This window comes from Notolabrus celidotus, chromosome 19, assembly GCF_009762535.1.
Source record: "Notolabrus celidotus isolate fNotCel1 chromosome 19, fNotCel1.pri, whole genome shotgun sequence".
In the NCBI taxonomy this organism is placed as follows: Eukaryota; Metazoa; Chordata; class Actinopteri; order Labriformes; family Labridae; genus Notolabrus; species Notolabrus celidotus.
In genome coordinates, this window is record NC_048290.1 from 8672822 (window position 1) to 8682203 (window position 9382).

Below are 9382 nucleotides of genomic sequence, written 5' to 3' on the forward strand. Positions count from 1 at the left end.
CTTTCTTTTGTCTGGGTCTGGTCCAGGAGATCACAAAATGTAGAAATTAACTCATAAAATGGTGCTGAGTTTGGAACATATTGACATGTATCAATAAGAGAGAGTAGCAGGGGCGGATCTATACTTTTCTGATTCAGGTGGCCTTACTTGAGCACTGAATTATGCAAGGGAGACATGAAGTATATGAGCACATACACAGAAATAAATAGCACCTACTTACTCTTTCAATCTCAACTAATTGTATGTACTTAAAGTGATTACATTTAACTAGCTGGAAAATTGTATATTCTATTTATTATGTATGTGCTGCAGTGAAGTGCAAAGAAAAGCTAAATAGCAGCTTGTGGCTACCCAGTCCAAATAGCTGATTCTGATATAAGTACGGCCTCTGACAAAGCAAATAGCCAGTCATAGCTTATTATTTTGGCATGACAGCTGTGGTGGCTAATCAGACTTCAAAATGGGCCATGGACACCCTTGGCCGCCCGGTGGAGCCGCTCCTGGTTGAATGAAAGATGCTTTTGCAGGGAAGCATTTTAGGAAATGTAGGCTCTTTTTTTTCTAGGAATCCAGGATTGTGCAACATTTATCTCATGTTGTATTTTTTAGAATTGTTTCCCCAGTTTTATGCAATACTCAATATCTGTCTCTCTTTCAGTGCTCTATTTTTCTTTTTCTTGTGTTTGGTATTAAATAAGGATTAAGTCTCAGCTGTCTGAGGGCATTCTGTTTTACAGAGATGATGTATCCATAAATAGGATTGCAGAGGTTTATTGTCTGTGTACATCCACAATCTGTGGTGTGATGATTGCTTTTTTTTAATAACAGTGGACACTGACAGACTATTCATAGAATAAGAGGTTAAGTATGTTTATTCTGTATGGTTCCTTCTTTGCTCTCTACTTTGTTTTCTTTTTGATTCATGAGTGTGCTGATACAGTTTGTCTTATTTTACACTTTTACTTATTCTCAAAACAACATTGAGGTTTCCATTATTTCCAGAGTCGTTGAGATCAGACGAGATCACTGTAATTCAGAAACAATAACATAACCAATCAGAAAAATAAATGAATAGAAATCAATTTAAAAGCTTCATGCACCGCACTTAGCAGTCTTTCATTCTCATTATTTACCGTCATCTGTTACTTGTGCATTTGTACTATTTAGCACCTGATCTTTGAGGAACGTGATTTTGTTTAACTGTATACAAGATATTCAGATAATAAAGAATAAAGTTGAGATGTTTGACAAGATATTGTCTGTGTTATCAGAGTAACAGATGTGGAGAAAGCAGGGAATGGTCAGCACCAACCCCTTAATCCTCACGGCCTAAAAATAAAGCTTAACCTAATTACATTTATTTTTAGTTTAGAATATTTCACTGTCAGAGCAGTCAGTGCAAATCATAGTGAAACTCTTAGAGGCAACTTTACCCCCCTAAAAAACAACAGGTCAAGGTTGTACTCTTTGGTATAACTTGAAAAAGACCAAATATATCTGCATTTATATTAGAAACTGACCCATGCATTGTCAGAACAGGTTATAGATGCTAGAGGGAACCCCATATGCAGCAAGTTTTTGGCTTCCAATCATTGCAGTACTCATTGTTATACAGAAATAACAGCAATATCTGATAGCAATATCCATCCTTGATCTTACTCAGGTCTGTCCCTTGCAGTCTAATAAGCACTTTTATGAGATTCACTTGGGAAAAAAAATCCTCTTTGATCATGGAAAACTTGCATCCACCAAAAAGAGTCTTGATATGAAAGAGATCTCAAATCAGAGGGGGTTAAAGATGCAAATCAAATGAAAAGAAATGCAGATCACAGGATTCTAGTCTGTCATATTCCATCAGAGGGAAAGCAGTTTGTTTGTGAGCCTGTGTCTAATGCACGTGTAGATTTTAAATGCAGTTGGCAGCAGAGAAGAAGCCATTCTATCTTGTGATATGAACATGAAAGGTGCTCAGTTTTCCCCAGAGAATAATCTGAAGCTGAAACTTTGCTCTCTGTGGAGGAAAATAACGACTGTTGCAGGAAGGAGCATCACACATTTTATGGAGAGAGCAGGGTGGTTAGACACAAAGGATGCACAAAACACACACATTTGAAACCTTGAAACTCATGCTGGGTTTCTTTCTGAGAAGCCTCATTGATGCACTTTAGTCCCACAGACAGGCTCACTGCAGGTGTGTTATTGACTCTACAAAGACTAGGAGTCCACTCAGCAGCTCCTGGATGTGAATATTTCAGGCGCTCTGTGGCCTGGTGCGATCGGCTCGGTCTGATTCACCTAAGGCCATGAGAGGTCGAATCAAACATTCATCACACAGCTGGGAACGAAGGGAGGCATTAAAAATACAACAGGCTGCCACCAGAAGTCTCCCTGAACACAGACAGAGATGGGATGGATGTGTGTGTGTTGTTTTCAGGAGGGCGATTGATGGGTTAGACCACTATAGGATTTGGCCTACTCACATATACTGGTGTGTTTATGTGTGTGTGTGTGTGTGTGTGTGTGTGTGTGTGTGTGTGTGTGTGTGTGTGTGTGTGTGTGTGTGTGTGTGTGTGTGTGTGTGTGTGTGTGTGGACAGGCAGTTCAAAAATGACCACAAAATATTTTAATAATTCAGAGACCCTAAACCCTTCTGGGTCTTACAAAACATCAAATCCTGTTCAGCCTCAGGTCACTTCCAAAAAACAACAAAGAAGAGGGATACACTGTATGATGCACTCAAGAGGAGTCTGCAAATACAAAGAGATGTATCCAGGAAAGGAACAAAAGATAACACACTGTGTACACCTACAGACAACATGTCAACAACATGACAAGAACCCCTATCCAAACTATCGTTTGTATCCTCTACAAGTCTTGAACTTTATTGTCTTTCTGTCTGGAGGTGCTTTAATGATTGTGCAGTTATGTTTTTCTTCAATATTAATCATATTTATATATTTTTCTAACATGCACCTGCTCCGTCAGAACTCTTTGTTTCCTCATGTTGCTTTGGAAACCAGATTTCAAAGTGCTGCTTGGCTCACCTCTTTCAGTTAGAAAGGGCAGCTAACTGGCATTCAGAGTAATTATTTTTCTGGATTGTAGTTTGGGCTTTTGATGTCTCTATTCTGAGGATAGGGTAGTGGATAAAGAAAAAAAGGGGGAAGGGAGAGTGGTGGGGGAAATGCAGAAAAGGGCCACAGGTCAATTTTAAACACAGAGCCGCCTGCTCTGCGAAGCCTGTGAACATTGAACCACTGAGCTAAACTAGTCTTTAACCTGCTTTTAGAGAAATAAAACACCGTAGTAACAGTGTCTTTCCCTCTGATTTATGTTAGAAAAGTACAACTTGTGTGGAGACTTATTTTATCTACTGCTCAGCATGCCTTTGGTTCCTCCCATGGCACTTTAACTCATCAAGGAGATTCTCTGTCAACCCTATTATTGTTCGCATGTTGGTAGACTTTAACTTGTGTTTGTTCATTATGATCAGGGAATTATACAGCTCCTGATTGTGTGATAAATTTCACCCCTGAAACTTTGACTTTGCCTCTTCCAATACCTGCATATCTCATTTGTGGCGTCCCACAGGGATCAATTAAAGGTCCCCTTTAATTTACAAGAAATCCCCAGAGCAAGAGGTGGTCAGTGCATTAAACAGCAGCAATTTATCAAATGTTTTTTTACAAGAAGTTTGAGTGACTATACAGTCATCATTGTAACTCACCGATTCATTAATTTTTTTAGGCTTCCTCTACTATAAATAAATCAACCAAAATGTTGTTATTCTTGTTCAGCAAACCACATCTGGATCCCTTTTTGTATTTCAACACAAAAAAGAAAGGAAGTAACCTAACCGCAAAAAACTAGCAAGTAACCTAAAGATACTTTTTTTCGAGAGCTGTTTAATTAATTAATTCATTTATTTATTTCATTATATTTATTTTCAATTATTTTCTGGATGGGAAGAAAATGAAATTAAAACTATTTTCTAGTTTCAATCATAATGCATGAAATACCCACTATGCTTTGTCCTCTTGCTCCTTGTGAGGAATAGGATATCCCTAAATTATATGTAGTGAAAATAAATACCTGTAAATCAACATAATAGGAAATAATCTGAGCGGGTCTACTGTCATGGAGACAGCCATCTGCCCTGAGTTGGCTCGTGGTCACAAATAAGTGCCTCATTTCTACAGTGCTGTCGCTGCTGCTGGAGAGAGAGACAGAGAGCGGGTTTGTGGGCAAATCCTCTCTTCACTGACTGCATCAGCTGTCTCCTCCTGTGCAGAGCTGGCACATAGTGATCATAATGACAAAAAAACTGTCTTTAACATCTATTTCAATTACAGCATTGAGCCTTCATCTACCGCAGGCATACTTTTAATGACTATAAGTCCCTATAGAGCTTTAGAATAGCAGTAAAGGAACAGGTGTTATTAACGACATTTCATCAAATTGTCCTTGAAAGCAACACGAGTGCCAACATCCACAATGCCAATGCTGGGCTTCGACACAGCCGACTACGCAAGTGTTTGATAAGTGTTCACCTTGAAAAAGACGATGTGTGAAGCTTCTTTATAAAGCAGAACAGCTATGAAAAGAGTGTTTGAACTGAAGTGGTTAAAACTTCAACATTTATTATTTGCCATGAGATGAGCGAGTTTAAGGTAGGTCTCACAACATGTGACTGGCATCTATTGATGAAAGTAACATTGAAAATTAAGATTTCACATCCTGGTAAAAAGATATAATCAGTTGAAAAGAGACACAACACATTACTGTAGATTAAACTATCAAAATATTGTATTAAAGCTCCAGTAAGGAGTTTTAGCTGGTTATGAAACAAACTATACTGATACTGCTATGTGACCAAAAAAGAAAACAAGTTAGAAGAGCAATACTGCTTATTTCTCTACATACACATCCCGTTTCTGTATTGTTTATGGGGTTCGTGAGGGGCTGGAGCCTATCCTGGCTGTCATTGAGTGAGCAGCAGGATACACGCTAGGCAGGTTGCCAGCCTAACAAAGGGCGAACATATAGACAGACAACCAGACACACATACACTTACACCCACAGGCAATTTAGGGTGACCAATAAACATAATGAACCTATCTTTAGACTGTATAGGAGGAAGCCAGTACCCACGCATGTACCAGGAGAACATGATAACTCCGCACAGAAAGTCCCCAGCTGGGATTTAAACCAGGCGTGAGGCAACAGCACTAAATGCGCGATCCTATTTCTATTTAGTACGTTTTTATTATTAGTTCCAGTTGCCCACGCCATATGTCAGTTGCAGCGGAAACAACATTTTTTACATTTTTTACAGCAAAGACTCACAGGGACTGCACAGCAAAGAAAAAGGACTTCCAACTTTGTCCATAGGGGGCGCCAAAATCAATGTAAACCACAAGTTGCTCACAGGAGCTTTAAGTACAATGAAGGAAATTGTGGGGTTGTGGATTGTTGCCAGGGATAGAAACATCAAAATTCAATCAGTATGATATAAATGTTTTTCAAAAAATGTGGTGTACATCCCTACAGACAACAAAAATGAGAAATACTGCTCATCTGCTACATCAGTTATAAAATATAGGTCTTAAAGCAAACACAAAGACAAAATGTTATCTCAGAGAGGAAAGTCCAGGTGCACAGGCTGCCCTCCATCGCTGAGGGGTCCCTCTATCTACCTGCCTGCATCTCTGTGGTGTTTCTCTGGGCCATCCTGCATCCTGCTGAGCTGACAACACCGATGTGTCAGCCCACTGCGTCTCTGTATGTGTGAGTGTGTGAGTGTGTGTGTGTGTGTGTGTGTGTGTGTGTGTGTGTGTGTGTGTGTGTGTGTGTGTGTGTGTGTGTGTGTGTGTGTGTGTGTGTGTTTGTGTGTGTGTGTGTGTGTGTGTGTGTGTGTGTGTGTGTGTGTGTGTGTGTGTCTGAACATGTAGTTCAGACAGAACCGGAGCGGCAGAGGGGAAGCTAGGCTGAGCTCAATCAATCAAAGCTGAGGGAGAGGTTAACACACTCAGTTACGAAACAACACAGTTTAAATCAAATATTCAGAATCAGTAACAGGATTTATGTTCCTGTTATAACAAATCCTCTCTCCTTGTGTTCATGGCATGCATAGAATTTGTTGAACATACCAGACAGAAATAAATCATGTTTGACCTGATTTCCTTGACACAACTGTTAAAGACAAGCTAACTCTGTGAACAGCAGTGGTGTGCAGGGGCGTGACCAGCAGGTACCAAACTAGGGTACTGACCAGACCAGCAAAACACCTGAATAAACCAGCACAAGACCAGCAAAGACCTGCATAAACCAGCAAAACACCTGAATAAACCAGCACAAGACCAGCAAAGACCTGCTTAAACCAGCACCAGACGAGCAAAGACCTGCTTAAACAAGCACCAGAACCAGCAAAGAACAACACCAAACCAGCAGAGACCAGCACCAGACCAGCACTAGACCAGCAAAAAAAACCTGCATAAAAGAGCACCAGACCACTAAAGACCGCCGAAAAACAGCACAAGACCAGCAAAGACCTGCCTTGACCAGCACAAGACCAGCACAGACCTGCCTAAACCAGCACAAGACCAGCAAAGATCAACACAAACCATTACCAGGCCAGCAAAGACCTACACAAAACCTGCATAAAAACCAGCACCAGACCAGCAAAGACCTGCCTTGACCAGCACAAGTCCAGCGCCGACCTGCCTAAACCAGCACCAGACCAGCAAAGACCTGCCTTGACCAGCACAAGACCAGCAAAGATCAACACAAACCAGCACCAGGCCAGTAAAGACTATACAAGACAGAGTTTGATTGTTACCCAGCTATAGGTCATAACCAGTATAGACCAGCGTCAGACCAGCTAATGGCCTTAGTTTCCAGATGGCCTCCAGTTATTCCATCAACAGGTGTCAAGAACAGACTCTTCTTCTCATTTAAGACATTTCTCTTCTAGCAACTTTCACATAATAGCAATTTTGCAACAGAAGCTTGTTTGGGATTAGCTTGGATATTTTTTAAGATTGGCACTCACAGGGAAGAAAGGCCATTGCAAAATCAATAGCTTCTCTCCATGACCCTCTGATCTCCACTTTGCTAAGTGATCTCCTGCAGAGAATGAGACGGCAGAGGTATTACTGGCTGTGGAGGTGAAATTGACTTTTGGTAACAATCCTAGGAGGCATTAGAACTGAATTCAGAGTAGAGATGTATCCAGATGTGGCAGAGGTTTTACAAAAGAGAAAAATTGAGTAGCAAGAGTGACGCCACTTTTGATGTGGAATTCTGAGATGATGCAGCAGAAAAAAATCTGGGTTTGTAATACATAACGTAATCTGATTTTTAACGCTACAGAAAATAGAATAGGGCTGGTGTTGTATCTTGCAGATGACAGTGCAGGAAAGGCTTAAGAATAATTGAACTGAGAGCTCCCTCCTGTGGACAAAAATGGTATCACCTGCACTGTCCGAATGATGGCTAAGAACTTTTTTCATCAATAAACATTATTCAGTGTTCGTACTTTATTTTACTGAATGACTGAAGTTATGGAAAATTCACTGCTGCTCTTCATCTTCACCACACATAACCTTATTGAATAAAGATTTTAATTCAGTACAGTTTAAGCAGTGGTGAATGTAACATTTAGATCCTTAGTTATAACATTCAATTTAAAGTAGTAAACACATTCAATATGTATAATAAACACAAAAGTTCAACAGTACAAAATGTGGAGTAAGTAACTAGAGTATAATTCAAACCATATCTGTTGTGCTGAATGATTGCTCCGGTGAGTGTTATGTCATATTTTACATGATAAGATTATAGTAGCTTATGGTGCATTCTAATGCAGTTTTGTATTTTGTAAACTCATCATTTATATCTCATAAAGTCATTAATATCTGTAGTTTTAAATGACTCAAGTGGAGTAAAAAGTGCATGACTTTGCTGTGAACTACAGTGAGGTCAAAGTTGTCAATAGAGTGCCATGAAAATGAAATACTCAGCAAAAGTGAAAGTCCAAGGTATTTAAAGATCCAATGAGAAGTTTTTTGATGGTACTAAAATAGACTAAAATTAAAACTGATGACTCTGTGTGAGTTACAAAAGCAAACAAAGCTATCACCAGTATGACTGATTTCTTCTACTTAGGTTGTTTTTAAAAGTTAGAACTGCTGCTGAGGGGTAGATGTCAGACAAAGTGATTTGCAGCATACTGCAGAGAGAGCTGTTTTCTGTATCTTTCATGGCAGAGATGCAGTGAGTGATGCATTTGAGTGTTCAAAAAAGCAGAAAAGATTTTCAGTTGAAAAAACACATTGTATACATGTCTAGGACAAGATGGGAAATGAGGTTTTGCACATAAGGAGCAACAAAACCGACACAAATTGAAAGATCCTCACAGGAGCTTTAAGATGTCAAACAGATATGAATAAATTATATTGTACTCATGGTCAACCATGTGCTTATGAAATACTTTTATTTCTAATAATATGGTTTCATTATGGTTGGTGAGGGGATACATGTGTGTTATTTTGTTGTTTAGTTAAATGTAATTATTATTATTATTCTTTTTAATCTTACAGAGTTTTTTTAAAATTAATTTAATTGTTAATGTGTCTTAATGTTCTCTTGTGCTCTGACTTCAAACACCAGACAGCTTGTTCCCATTATGACACTGAATATCTTATACATTGAGGCTGTAATTAAATCTCTAAAATCTCCAAAAGTTTCAAGTTTGTCTGGCTCTTCCTGGAGCACAGATTCTTCGGCCTAAACTTTGTGTGAGTGGGCGATCCAAGATGTTTAATAAACATAATCCTGCCTCCTCAGGTAAAGATCTCCCTGCAGGTCTTATTCTGCACAGAGGAGAACATTTCACGGCCGCCCACCGGAGATCATCTCAGAATTACCTTTAAGCCTGATCGCTCTGAGTCACTGTTACATCACTACTTCAACATGATCATTACAACATGTACATCCTTCCTGATGCACACTTCAACTGCACAATATTGTCACAACCTGAATATTAAGCACACACAATCAAAGCTTTGACAATGACCTGTACTTGAATGAAATGAAGCCCAGAGGAGTGCAGTCAGTGAGGTTATGTATTTGCATAATGTCAGGCTTTTAATGAGGGAAAACTGTAAGTCAGCCTTTTCTCCTTATAGAAGTCATTTAAAGGAGCCTAACTGTGAAGTCAGCCTGCTCATTATCTGAATCTGTGTAGCTCTATTTCACAACCAGAGAGTGGAGCTGTGGTTCTGTTGCATGAAAAATGTCACCAGCAGGAAACAGTTGCATCCTGTCAGTGAGTGCATCTGTGTTTCTGTTCATATTTCCCTGTGATAATCACTTGAACATT